Here is a 14,894-nt window from a genome sequence, read left to right as displayed (position 1 = left end):
AGTGACCTCAGGAAATGCAGTAAAATTTGATATAAAGTATGTTTTGTACATTAGTAATTAATTTTACACATAATTTTACATTATTTTGGTAATAAATAAATTTAAGCAACAAAAAATCTGAGGAGCCACTTGGGAGCCGTGAGAACCGGCTCTCTTAAAAGAGCCGGAATTCCCATCACTGTAACATAGACCTTATCAATTTTGGCGAAGTGGTGATCAGGCCCACCCAGACTTAATCCACACCCACCCATCTGTCACGTTCTGCGTCCGCCACTGAATGAATGTTCAGGGAATGTGCAAACAGATGAATCCAGACGAGACAGAGGGAGTGTCAGATCCAGATCCAGAGGTTCCTTAGAGCAGTGGTTCCCAACCTGGGGTCCGTTTTTATTTTTGCCAATAAAAGTTTGTAATTAATCACTTTATTCTTTTAGTGTGTGTATGCAGGTACGAGTTGAGGCTGGGGGGGCCTGGCTTATCTTGGACACAGGCAAGGGGGGCTTCAAAGAAAAAAGGTTAGGAACCACTGCCTCAGAGGAAGAAGGCTGGCAGGGTGCAGACAAGGACAGGTGAGGATTTTGTCCCTGAGCACACACACAATCCATCGATCCATCCATTTTCTATGCCGCTTATCCCTTTCGGGGTCGCGGGGGGGCCGGAGCCTATCTCGGCTGTCAATGGGCGGGAGGCGGGGTACACCCTGGACCAGTCGCCAGCCGATCGCAGGGCGCACACACACAAATGAGTCAGAAAGGTAGATAGCGGACAGCAGCAAAAAAACAAAACAAAGTACTGGTAGACTGACTGGCTGAAACGCTGGTGCTTATATACTGTGAAGTCAGGTGAGTCTCAATGAGCACAGCTGTGCTCCGGAGGATAGGAGACCAGACCCAACCTGTCAGCCATGCCCTGCAGTGACAGACATGACAGACAGGGGAGAGACAGACAGGAAACAAAGGGAGAGAAAAACACAGGGACACACTGGGGAAAAGGAGGGGAGAATGCAGGTCTCCACAGTAGGGAGTCTCAGTTTTATGGCCATAGGATTAATAATAGAGACAACAGTATAGGGACCCAAGGAACAGGGAGATAATTTCTTGGAGTGAGTTTTGAGGGGGATATTTTTTGAAGTAAGACAAACTTTCTTACCTTGTTTGTACTCAGAAGACTTTCTGTGGTGGCAATCCGCTTATTCTCCTGTGCCAGTTGGACTACAGCCAGACAAGCCTCTTTCCATATTCTCCAACACGGAGATAGAACTGAAAGGATGGGATGGAGATCTCCTCCATCCTGGAAAGGGAAAAGTGAGGGCAGCTACTTGAGAGACGCCTCAAATGGGCTCAAATGGGAGACGTCTCACTGGCTGACCAGTGAGAAAGTTGTGAGTATATTATATACATGGGAGATGGGTACACCAGTAAGTGAGATTCAAGGCTGAGACACAGACTGATTCCAGGTCCTGATTGGTCCTTTCTGACTGGCCATTGGTTTGGTGATGGAAACCCAAGGACAGGCTGACTGACGCCCCCCCTGCCTGGCAGAACTCCCTGCAGACTTGACAGATGAATTGTGGACCTCTGTCAGAGACTGTATCTACTGGGATGCCATGTAGATGGAACACATGAATCAACATCTCTGCAGTCTCTTTGGCAGAGGGGAGCTTGGACAGAGCGACAAAGTGACAAGCTTGATCTTCTCTGGGTCTGCTTGCAATGATAAATCCCAATAAACAAACTGAGGTACAGCAAAACTCACACTTATCTACCTAAACGAACAGTTTATTCTTGAGCAAAAAATAAGGATGTCATCCAGGTACACAAACACGAGGGGGTTAATACAGAACATCAATGACCCCGTTCACCGCCGGCAAAGGCAATACCCCTCTGGAGGCCAGCGGCAAAGGCAGAACCCTTCTGGTGGAGCCCCTCTGGAGACCTTCAGCAGAGGGAGGGAAGAAGATACTTTTTATTATCACAGCATCACATATACATGCACCACACACATTACATGCACACGCCATGCTTTTTTGTGAAATTAATTCCCCTCGTTTGACCCATCCTTGGTCTGTCAATCCTCTGCGGCAGGCCAGGAGCGGTAGGCTGGCCCGCCGACCCATCCTTTCTTTCCTCACCATTGGTCAGGTGGTGATCTTCTTGCATGTTTTTAGTGGGGGGTGGGTTATTAGTGGGTTATAAGGAGGAAACCCCAGGTGAACATGGGGAGAACATGCAAACTCCGCACAGAAAGGCCCCCTTTCTTCCTTGAGCAGCAGGCACCGAAGGCCTGGTGGAGGACACGTGTTGTGGAAATTCTCTGCTGCTGGTGAAGAATGAAATAGAGACTTCTGCCGGCCGACAAGGTTTTATTTTCTTTGCAAAGAAAAGGTCAAACATCACATGAGCGGTAGAATGAAGAAAGACCACGAGCATGGGGAGAGCTAAACATTTATACCTTAGGAGCACCTCCCCTACCCAAAGTGTGAATACACATCTTTTGGGTCTGCTGGAGGTATCAGAGCCGACACCCTAGGGGGTGGCTCACACCGGAGGCATCCCTCAGGATTTTGTATGTTGGTGTTAAGAGGTCTAGATATCACAATTTAAAGCACAAAAGGACCTGAAAACCTGATGAGGAAATTGGAGGTGGGGTGTCTCAAGCAGATGAAGTACAAGGAACTGAAATTGCCATTACACACGCCACCAGCGCCCACAGCGGGATTCGAACCAGGGACATTCCAGCTGTGAGGCGACAGTGTTACCACTTGTGCCACCGTGCTACCTTGGGAGCAGAGGCTAGCAGGACTGGGTCCAGCTGACTCAGGAGCTGGAGCTGGTGGGAGACTAGCAGGGCAGTGGCTAGCTGACACAGGCAATGGAGTTAACAGGAGGCTAGCAGTCTGCATGGCAAACTGACTGCCTCTCCAGCCTGGCTTTGACAAACTCTAGCCTGCACAACTCCATTGACACGTCAGGAAATTTCCTAAACCAGCCATTATTATATAAATGAGTCTCCAAGGAGGTTAAAGCTACCAACCTACCCACTGTCCAGGGAACCATCCCCAAAACAAAAACCAAATAATTCCAAATGGCATCAACGTCCTTGACTTCCTCCAAATGGGGAAAAAAAGTCTGCTATGTTCAGCTGTGGTAATGTCATTCTGTTATGATGTGTGAGTTCAAAAATCCACTATTATATACAACATTACATTTACATTTTACAGTGTCCCAGCATTTTGGAAACAAGGTTGTAGTGTGTGTGTGTGTGTGTATATATATATATATTAGTGCTGTCAAAAATATCTCGTTATTAAGGCATTAACACAAATCAATTTTAACGGTGTCATTTTTTTATCACACGATTAACGTACTTTGTGACCTAGTGAACTTGAAGCTTCTCCACTGTTTCTGGCAGAAACTGCCAGAAACAGTGGAGGAGCTGCTCATCGTTGCCGTCACCGCTCACCCAGAGCTTTATGACAGTTCAGCGTAGCATAGCCCCAGTTAGCATAGCTTGCTTTACTAGCATACTTATCTGGTTCATTCAACAATAGCTGCACTACTTTGTGCAGTACAGGTACAGTGCAGCGATGGTGGCTATTTCAGCCATGAGCCGTTTCTCAATACCAAGTACGCGCCAAGTTCGGACTTACGAACTTTGCAGTTTGGACTGAGCAAGTTCGACTTGGGAGTACAGTATTGGAGTACAGTGCAGGATTGTCATTGCATGCAATTGGGACGGCAGCGTACTTGATGACGTCACCACCTCAGCTCGTCCGTTAGCAGGACGACACATCTCCAAAAACTTTGGAGCAAATTTTAAACTACGCGCTATCGTGATGAATCGACCACAGATTTTAAGTTTTAACATCCACTTTCTCGCATAAAATAATCTTAAAACCACATTCTGGTCGACAAGAGAAAGAAATGTTGCTGTTGGACGGGCTCGACACGCGACGCGATGCCGCGTCAAGGAGTTTTTGTACCAGCATCAAAACTGGAGCGTCTGGCGCGACGCGATTTCATTTGAGGCGCGATTAAATCATTTTCATCGCGTTTGGTGGGAACGCAGGGTAAGGCTCTTCTATAAAATACACACATGAAAAACAAACAAAATATACATTAATTATTTACATAATGTGACCATACATTACTGTGTGTCACACAAGCTCTCCTTATTTCGATAGAGTTGTTCTGCAAAACAGGAAATGTACTGTATAAACAAGTCACTGACATTCAGAAGATGGAAAAAATTCCAGAAAGTGATCCTGACACAGATACTAGTTGGCTAGCCAGTCTTCATGCAGAGGTCACTCAGACATTCATAAAATCACAGTTAACTACAGGTGCACTTGCCAATTAGCAACAAGGGCAGAGCAAATAAGTGAAAAAGCAAATAAAGAGTGAAAGGCAACAGTTGGCTACTGAGTGTTATGTGAATTGCGTTAGAATAAGTTGGATTTATTGCCCTGCAATCGGCTGGCGACTGGTTCAGGGTGTACCCCGCCTCTCGCCCATTGACAGCTGGGATAGGCTCCAGCCCCCTCCCCACAACCCCGAAAGGGATAATTGGTATAGACAATGGATGGATGGATGGCATTCATCCATAGTAACTGAGGTATCCTTATCCACAGTAACTGAGGTATCCATTATTATGCAAGTATTTATACACAAACCTGGTCAATAACAGTCATGATCTTTTTGATTTTGTTTCCTGCTGCTCCTCCTTTCTTACAGAGCACTCTAGCCAACTTGTCAGAGTAGTGGTCCAGTTGCGACATAAATTTGGGGATGTGCGGGATGGTGGTTATCCGTATGAACTCTGCACTTACCTAGGTACATGTTTGAACAAGACAAAAACACAAAGTGCAGAAGAAGGTTAACACACAACTTAAAATTTACAAATATATAATACGAAACAGGTTTAGGTACTTTATGCAGAATTTAGCTTTAAAGTTTAGTCAGATCTAGTCAATAAGTACAAAATCAAATGTCAAAATATTTTTGACCAATTACCAGAAATATTAAAGTTGCGATGATACTTCTTTAAGGAACTCTAAAACTCTAGATTTGGGTTAGTGCTGTCAAAAGTTTTTTATAAGCTGTGGCCACTGCTAGTAATGTTAGAAAAACTACAGGATCCGATTGTAAACCAGAAACAAAACATTAGGCATGGCCCACGCATGTGTTTGGTCTTGCCTGCTTGCTAGCTGTAAAAGAGTAGGCTATCGGTTTGTGTGGATGTCAAGAGCGAAACGCTGAAATGGATGCGAACAACATTATCACCCTGTTTTGATCCCTTAGAAAGGGTTGTTGAAGGGGCTTTTTTCTAACCAAGTATTCATTTTTTTGTCATCTGTTTATTGACAGTGTAAAATTGTGTGAGATTTTGCTTCAAATGTGAATGACTGCTCAAAGTGAGAATGTTAGTGTGAAATATAACACTACACGTTGTTGTTTTCAATAAAAAACATTTGCACCAAAGCAAGCCTATCCACTTCTCAATGTTAATAAGAGTATTAAAATGATAATTAATGGGACATTTAGAATAGTAAAAAATGTGTGATCAATTTGCGGTTAATTGCGAGTTAACTGTGACATTTATGAGATTAATCACGATCGATTGACAGCACACACACACACACATATGTATATACGCACACACACATATGTATATATATATATACATACGTGTGTGTGTGTGTGTGTGTGTGTGTGTACACACACACACACACACACACACACACACACACTCCCTGCCCCATATCATATGTTCTCCTGATTAGTGACAAAAGAAAACCCACACACAGACCTATCTTAATTGTTACAAATAGTGATGTCACTTCCAGTAACAGAGCCCTGTTCCTTTAAGCATGGATGTTTTATAATCAAAACATCTGCAACATCATCTAATTGTGCAGAGGTAGGGTATCCTGCTGTGTACTCCATTATTTCAGAAGCCAAGGCCTGCAAAATGTCTGACCTGACTTTGAAACTTGGGTTCAGCCGCTTGCCATCGGCGAGGAATTCCTGGTTTGCCTTTGACATCTTAGTGACGAGGCTGGGGATGGTTGAATCAAAGGAAGAAAGTATATCAGTGTCTGCAGAGGAATCATCCATCCCCTGAAAAGGTGTATATGGAGTATGACTGGGTGCCTGTGTTAACTGCTCACTTGGTATAATCACTTTTACTGTTCCTTTGTCTTGGATATCTGCTGTTGAAGTCAGGTTCACAAACTGGTCAAAATCATTGTCCATGTATTGCAGTCTGAACTCTCCTTCAATTCCACATTGAAGTGGAAGTGAAAGTGTGTACCTTTACATCCGACTCTTACTCTGAAAGAGAGAGAATATTAGTGTAAAATAGAGCAGAGCACCACTACTAACAGGTATCGTGACATCTTTACAAACTATGCCTAACTAAAGTCATGGAAAACTAAGTAAGTAAAGTAAGTAAACTAAGTTTGTGTTTCCCCACCCTGTGTTACACTATATGAACAATAAAAAAGGTCTTTGTTCTGCCTCCACTACTGTAAAACTAAATCAACCAAGGGCTAAAAACTTTCAGTAAACACTCTGATCAGGTAGATCTTTTTCAATCGTTGTAATTTCTAAATTAAAATAGATTTCAAATACACACAATACACTGTAAATAAGATGAAACTGTGAGATTTCCTTTTTTTTTTTTCTACTTTGACAGAGGTATGCTACTGCCACCTATAGATTTAATGACTTTATGCCAAGTTACACAAAATGCTAACCAGTATCAAAAGAACCAGTGCATGTACAGAGGAGAAATGGTATCTAAACATATTGTGTAAGTTTGGGTTAGTCAGAAAAACTACATATTGCCCAAAACACCCAAGGATTCCTTTAATATTACTTGAAGAATGTATGTGTTATGAGTTGTTGTGTTTTTCTTTTTGTATTCTGTGCCTGTTTGTTGTTTTTTTCCTTCTTCTCCTATGTCCACAGGGGAGATGTGGTCTGGCGGTGCTGCGGGGAGTCAGTGCACCGGCTTCTCATCCCTGCTGATTGCACCTGCATTTAGGCAGTGGGGCGGCTTCGCCTCACTGCCAGATTGTCTATGGTTCTTGCCTGACTTTCCAGCCATCTCTTGTAATTCCTTGCAATCTCTAGTCTAGTCCTAGTTGCCTTGTGTATCTCTCTGTTTGCTTCTTAGCATTTGTAATTTGGTTTTCTTGCATTGTTCCCTTAGTGATTCCGACCTTAGTTCATTATCCTTAGTGTTTTGTCTGTTTATCCTACCCGCTTGCCACGGTGTAGTTGGTAGTTTTGGGCTGATTTTGTGTTGGGTTTCTTCGGGATTGTTTTATTATGGAATTTGTAATATTATTGTTTGTAATAAAACCGTTTGTTGTCAACGGCTCCCTTGGTTCTAGAGCTGTTTTTGTTTCTGCCTTTTCTTGGGTCCTATTTAAAACATTTTGATGTCAAGTCATAACAGTATGTATCCAGTATTCTCCACAGCATTTTCAAAGGGTATCAAATAAATGATAAATGATTTAAAGCAGAAACATGGCAATAATTGTCTGACAAGTAGAAATTTATCAGAATCAGAATGCCTTTATTAGTCCCCCAGAGGGGAAATTTCATTTCTGTTACATCCCGTCCAAGAAACATAAAAAAGGACACATAACATGGGGAAAACAGGAGCGGAGAACTGTGGGTCTGTGAGGGAGGAAAAGGGAAAAAAAGCAAATCCCAAACTAGGCTCCTAGGGGAAACTAGGGGGGAATAGGGCCAGAGCATCTTGTCTGCATAACATCCAGGAGAGTGGAGAGATACCGACCTTGGGAAGGCAAGGGAGCCAATTTCGTCTACAGTACCTTGAGTCTCTCTGAGTCTCCCGGTGGCTGTAAATTCAAATATATCCAAATTCGGGGGCCAATTTCAGCTGAGCCGAGCTGACAACTTCTCCAAGTTGGCATCCACCCTGCAAAGGAGTTCGGGAATCACATCCAGCCTGCAATTTTGATCGCATCCAGTTTGTGACCGAGCTCACATGTCGCTTGAGTCTGAGTGTTGACAGCCCTGCACATTCCCTCAGTCATGACGGGCAGCTTCTCAGTAGCCAAAAGTACTGTCAACATCTTCTGCACTTTGCGATAAATCAGGAAGCTGCTAACTCCAAACAGCAGTAAGCCTGTTATCATAAATCCAAATATGTAGACATCTTCAACATCCTCAATGGAAAGGATCAACAGGCACACCATCCTCCACTTCTCCCAGGAGTCCATCGTGTATCCGGCTGCAAACGTTCCGTCAGGGCAGGAGGGCTCTCCTTGACCCAGTCTCTTTGTCGAGAAAATTTGGTCGATTGCATTGAGAGACCAGCTGATCAAATTCATGATTCTAGGTTTCGGAGAGAATGCAGAGAGAGGCTCCAATAGATCAGACAGAGACAGCACAAGACAAAGAGCAGCAGCCGGGCAGATAAGGGCAGGGAGGGAGTGAGAGAAGCGTCCGCCTTCGTTGAGAGCCAGAAGAGAAGTGGAAAGATCCAAGTTACTATGAATCATGGACACAGTTCAGTCCTCGCAGTAGCTGCAGATACTTTGATTACTGAGCAGTTTTTCCAAATACATAAGCAAATTATAAGATCAGTAATTCCTTCAGCTATGTTGACATTTTAAATAACAGGATAACGTCTATTCCATGCAGGTCTCTGCCGTATTTTGGTGTAACTGGACTGACTAAACTGTAAGTAGTGCAGTTTGTTAGTTTGTTTTTGTTTATGTTACTCTGTTTTGTGGCTGGGACTTCAGTGCAGACAATGCACCTGAAACTGATCTTCTCATCATCCCTCTCCATTTAAGCGGCATGCGGGAGATGTCTCATTGCCAGATTGTCCTCAGCTTTATGCTAGACTTCCCAGCCTTTTGCCTTCAGTGTGTTTGTTCCTAGCCTACTTCCTAGTAGCCTGTGTGTTTACTCCTAGCCCTGTTCCAAGTAGTTTGTTTGTTCCTGGCCTTTGTTCCTAGTTTTATATTTTTTTTCCTACCTGCTTGCCATGGTGTAGTTGATTTTTTGTTTAAGGACTGTTTTGTGTTGAGACTTTGTTTTTCTTTTGTAGTTATACTACTGTGTTGTTGTTGTTGTTGTTGTTGTTGTTGTTGTTGTTGTTGTTGTTGGAAATAAACTGTTTTGTTTAAACAGCTCCTTTAGTTCTGTGCTTAGTTTCTGCCACCTTGAGTCCTAATAAAAAAACTCTAAACTTAACATAAACTAATGTGTAGTCAGGATAACACAGAGGGACACTGACTACAATACTTACTATAGGCTACTACTGATTATTTTAGTTGGTTTATTAGTTGTCTTTTCACCAGAAATAATTGGTCTGGTGTTCCACATCGAACTTTGCACCCCAAAATTGTGTAATTTTTCCATCATCCCTAAAACATGCTATTGTAAAACTACTTTTAAAAAAGAGCAATCTCGATCCACTGGTCGATATCAAACCTTCTTTTCCTAGGGAAAAGCAGATAAAGTAATTATTATAGGTGACTTTAATGTACATGTCGACGTTGATAATGACAGCCTTAGCAGTGCGTTTATCTCAGTATTAGACTCAGTTGGCTTCCATCAGAATGTACATGAACCGACTCACTGTTTTAACCACACCCTCAACCTTGTTCTGACATATGGCATTGAAATCGAAGACTTAATAGTCTCCTCACAGAATCCTCTTTTATCGGACCATCATTCGATAACTTTTGAATTCATATTACCAGACTACCAGCCAGTAGGCAAAAATTCTTATACCAGACTCCGGTCTGATAGTGCTGTAGCTAAATTTAAGGATATGATCCCATCAGTATTTAATTCAATGCTATGTTTCAATACAACAAAGGATTCCTATGCTAACGTTAGTCCCTCCCAGATTGACTACCTGGTTGATCGTGCTACAGGTTCATTGCGTATGACACTTGACTCTGTTGCTCCCCTAAAAAAGAAGAAAATTAAACAGAGGAGGTTAGCTCCATGGTATACTCCTCAAACCCACAAATTAAAGCAAACTTCACGGAAAATAGAAAGGAAATGGCGTTCTACCAATTTGGAAGAATTTCGGTCCGCCTGGCAAGACAGTCTTAAAATATACAGGAAAGCCCTCTGCAGTGCCAGGGCAGCCTATTACTCTGCACTAATAGAGGAAAATAAGAACAATCCCAGGTTTCTCTTCAGTATTGTAGCCAGGCTGACAGAGAGCCATAATTCTGTTGAACCATGTATTCCTTTAGCTCTGAACATTAATGACTTCATGAGCTTCTTTAATGATAAAATTCTAACTATTAGAGACAGAATTCATCGGCTCCTGCCGTCAACAGGTACTGTTTTGTCTTCAAACACAGAAACTGTAGAAACTGTTACTCAGTCTGTCGCAGTTTTAGACTTTTTTTTACTCCTGTTGACCTTCACCAACTAATTTCAATAATTTCGTCATCAAAATCATCAACCTTTATTTTAGATCCAATCCCGACTAAGCTGTTTAAAGAAGTATTACCTCTAATTGACTCTTCAGTATTAGACATGATCAATCTGTCTTTATCAACAAGCTATGTACCACAGTCCTTTAAAGTAGCTGTGATAAAACCACTACTTAAAAAGCCTACTCTTGATCCAGGGGTTTTAGCCAACTATAGACCGATATCCAACCTTCCCTTTCTCTCAAAAACATTTGAGAAAGCAGTTGCCAATCAGCTGTGCGACTTTCTAAACAATAATAGTTTATTTGAGGATTTCCAGTCAGGATTTAGAGTACATCATAGCACAGAGACAGCACTGGTTAAAGTTACAAATGACCTTCTAATTGCATCTGATAAAGGATTTGTCTCTGTACTAGTCTTATTGGATCTCAGTGCTGCATTTGACACCATTGACCATGGCATCCTATTGCAGACACTGGAACACTTCATTGGCAGTAAGGGAACTGCGCTAAGCTGGTTTAAATCCTACTTGTCAGATCGCTCTCAGTTTGTACGTGTTAATGACGACTCCTCTGTGCTCACTAAAGTCAGCTATGGAGTTCCGCAGGGTTCTGTGCTTGGACCAATTCTATTCACCTTATATATGCTTCCTTTAGGTAAGATTATCAGGAAGCACTCAATAAATTTTCATTGCTATGCAGATGATACCCAGCTATATTTATCAATGAAGCCGGAAGAAACCAGTCAGTTAACTAGACTACAAGCATGTCTTTATGACATAAAGACCTGGATGACCTGCAATTTTCTGATGCTAAACTCAGACAAAACTGAAGTTATAGTAGTAGGCCCTAAAAGAAAGTCACTTTCTGATGACATAGCAGTTATGGATGGCATTGCGCTGGCCTCCAGCACCACATGTCCTTTCACTCCCATGTAAAACAAATTTCAAGGACAGCCTTTTTTCATCTACGTAATATCACAAAAATCAGGCATATTTTGTCTCAAAATGATGCAGAAAAACTAGTCCATGCATTCGTAACTTCCAGGCTGGATTATTGCAATTCTTTACTATCAGGCTGCCCAAATTCATTGCTGATTATTCTCCAGTTGCTCCAGAACGCTGCAGCACGTGTTCTGACAAAAACCAGGAAGAGAGATCATATTTCTCCAATACTAGCCACTCTGCACTGGCTCCCTGTAAAGTTTAGAATAGAGTTTAAAATTCTCCTCCTTACTTACAAAGCCATAAATAACCAGGCACCTTCTTATCTTAAAGAGCTCATAGTACCTTATTGCCCCACTCGAACACTGCGTTCCCAGAATGCAGGTCTACTTATGGTTCCTAAAGTCTCAAAAAGCAGAACAGGGTAACAGGGAACAGGGCGTAAAAGTACGCTGAAAGCTCGCCACCCCCAGACCTGGTCAACTCTGTGTGCCAGGGTTCCACAGGAAGGTTTCCACAGTGTCTGGTATTTCACTACGATCAATAATTAGCAACAGCCATGATTCAATGCAACTATCTGAGTCAGCACATACAGTCAGACCTAAATTTATATATTTTGATCAGTATCTCATCTGACCACATTGCAAGCGTGTTCGGCATGTGTAATGGTCACTCAACCTGACTGAATGTACACAGGTGAAACAGGGATGTCTGGTGATCTGTGACTCAAATTACCGGGTGACAAACGTGTATGCAACTTTCCCCGGGTCGGCACATGACTCATCCTTGCGAATTCTAGAATCCCTACAGTCTTTCAGAACACCCCTCTAGATGGGTGGCTGCTAGGTGATAACGGATATCCACTGAAAACGTGGTTGATGATGCCATATATCACACCTTCAACAAGACGGCAGCGTGGTTTTAACAGTGTTTTCAGCAGTGCTCGGTCAGTCATCGAACGCACATTTGGGGTTCTCAAAATGCGTTTTAGATGTCTGGACTGGACAGGTGGTTCATTAACATACAGCCCTTAGAGTGTGGGTGCATTCTTTGTGGCATCAGAATCAGAGGAATCAGAATCAGAATCAGAAAAAGCTTTATTGCTGAGGAATTTGGTGAGGTTGGTGCATGACACATCTTTTTGAATTCACATCATTTCTCATCTCTATTCTTTCTTTTTTCTTCCTCCCTGAAACACATAGGTACACCCAATAGGATGAATTCTGCTTCAAGATCCATTACTGTGATGGAGTGGTGGAGTATACTTTCTTGTAGTGTTAATAAATTACACTTTTGGAAATGTTTAATGTGTCCACTCTCACTGATTCCTGATAACTCATTGCATGGCTTAAGGTATGTGGTTTTAAAGAGTTGCACAGTGGGTATACACATTCAAGAGAACGAAAAGGTGTGTGTTCAAGGTGTGCGATCAAATGCGGTGGACCAGTCTGGTCCAAAATGCCAATCCGCCCCTGCTGCTCACTGACATGTAATCTATTACAAACCATATTTAGCAGTGTCATTTATAATGGTGAGGGTAAGCTAAATAACATAAACATTTCTCTGTATAATGCAATACAGTTCAATCAGCTCTCTGAAACCAAACCTCTGTATTGTGCATGAGACACACGCATTTCAACCCATTCACACGCTCACACACCACACCTTGAATTCCTCACTCCAGGATAACGCCTACCAATTTTTTTCTAACAGTGGAACAAGTAGAGGAATTGGTGTGTCGGCCACAAATGAAAACAAGCGTGTTCCTCAAGTAAGTATGATCCTTGACTCACAAACAGAAACATACTAGTTTCTACATGGTATCAGAAGATAGTACCGACTTCTTGCCCATATTTTTATCGACACTCACTACTATTTCTTGAGGACCACATGGCGGAGAGATTTCACAGACCGACCCCATCGTTGTTGTTTTTTTGTCACATACTTTTAATTGAACAATTTGAACATTATATTACAAACATGGTTCCATTGCCTTACCATTATTGATTTTAGGGGAAAAAAAACTGCGAGTCTGAGAGTCTCGCAGTCAGACAATTCAGGCCAGAGTAGTACCCTAGGTATCAGCAAGCAATGTTACGTCAGAAAGAGAAGTTATAAGAGGGTCCCAGGTTTGCACAGTAGATGCTCGTGCTTTATGAATAATTGCCAAAGATCTTTCTAAAAGGGTAATATCTCTAAAGTAATTGAGCCATTCCTTTGCCAATGGGGTGTCCGGGGAAAACCATAAGTGTATTATAGTTGTCTTAGCGGCAGTCAGTCCTGCAAATATAATTTTCCTCTGTGCCAATCTAATGTTGCCGCCAAAACCAGAGTCATCATTGAATTAAAGTAAGGGGGAATTCATAGGAATAGGAAATCCCAAAACATTTTCAAGATAACTATGCACCTTGGACCATACCTGTATTTACAGCTGCTGGAAGCAAGAAGGAGTGTCCTAGCTCTCCCAACTCTGCCAGACACTGCAAGAGCGGCTGGAGAGCAACCCAAAGTATGTGGCAACACACCGCATGAGGCTTCGCATCGAGTCCCCTCCAAAGCGACAGGCCCCAACTCAGTATGACCCAGACGCAGCAAAGAAGCATTTCCAGAGGCCTTAGACTCTTTTTCATGCACCATGGACCAGCGGCATGGCCCAACCCAAAGACTTATCAGTGAACCCCTCTGCACATTTCCTTGCTTTTATATATATATATATATATATATATATATATATATATATATATATATATATATATATATTCATCCATTATCTATACCGCCTATCCCTTTCAGGGTTGCGGGGGGCTGGAGCCTATCCCAGCAACGATGGGCGGGAGGCGGGGTACACCCTGAGCCGGTCGCCAGCCGACTGCAGGGCCACATGCAAGGACAAACAAACATTCACACTCTCACTCACACTTACGGACAATTTAGAGTCATCAATTAACCTAATGAGCATGTTTTTGGTCTGTGGGAGGAAGCCGGAGTACCCGGAGAGAACCCACGCATGCACGGGAAGAACATGCAAGCTTCACACAGAAAGGCCCCGCCTGATCCGGGGATCGAACTGACAACCTTCTTGCTGTGAGGCACGCGCACTACCTGCTGCACCACCGTGCAGCCCCATATATATATATAATTATTATTATTAGTGCTGTCAAAAATATCGCGTTATTAAGGCGTTAACGCAAATAAATTTTAAAGGCGTCAATTTTTTTATCGCGCGATTAACGTTCTTTGTGACCTAGTGAACTTGTAGTTTTTTAGAAGCTGTGGCCAATGCTAGTAACGTTACAAAAACTACAGGATCCGATTGTAAACCAGAAACAAAACAATGGGCACGCCCCACGCATGTTTTGCTATTACCTGCTTGCTAGCTGTGAAAGTGTAGGCGGATGTCAAGCGCAAAACACTGAAATGGATGCGTTTCAGAAAGTTGCCAGATGGGTCGACTGACAAGACAAAAGTTTGGACGGAGGCACATGGATACCGCAACTAAAAACAAGC

This window comes from Chaetodon trifascialis, chromosome 13 (genome assembly GCF_039877785.1).
Source record: "Chaetodon trifascialis isolate fChaTrf1 chromosome 13, fChaTrf1.hap1, whole genome shotgun sequence".
In the NCBI taxonomy this organism is placed as follows: Eukaryota; Metazoa; Chordata; class Actinopteri; order Chaetodontiformes; family Chaetodontidae; genus Chaetodon; species Chaetodon trifascialis.
Note: the sequence above shows the minus strand (reverse complement) of the source record.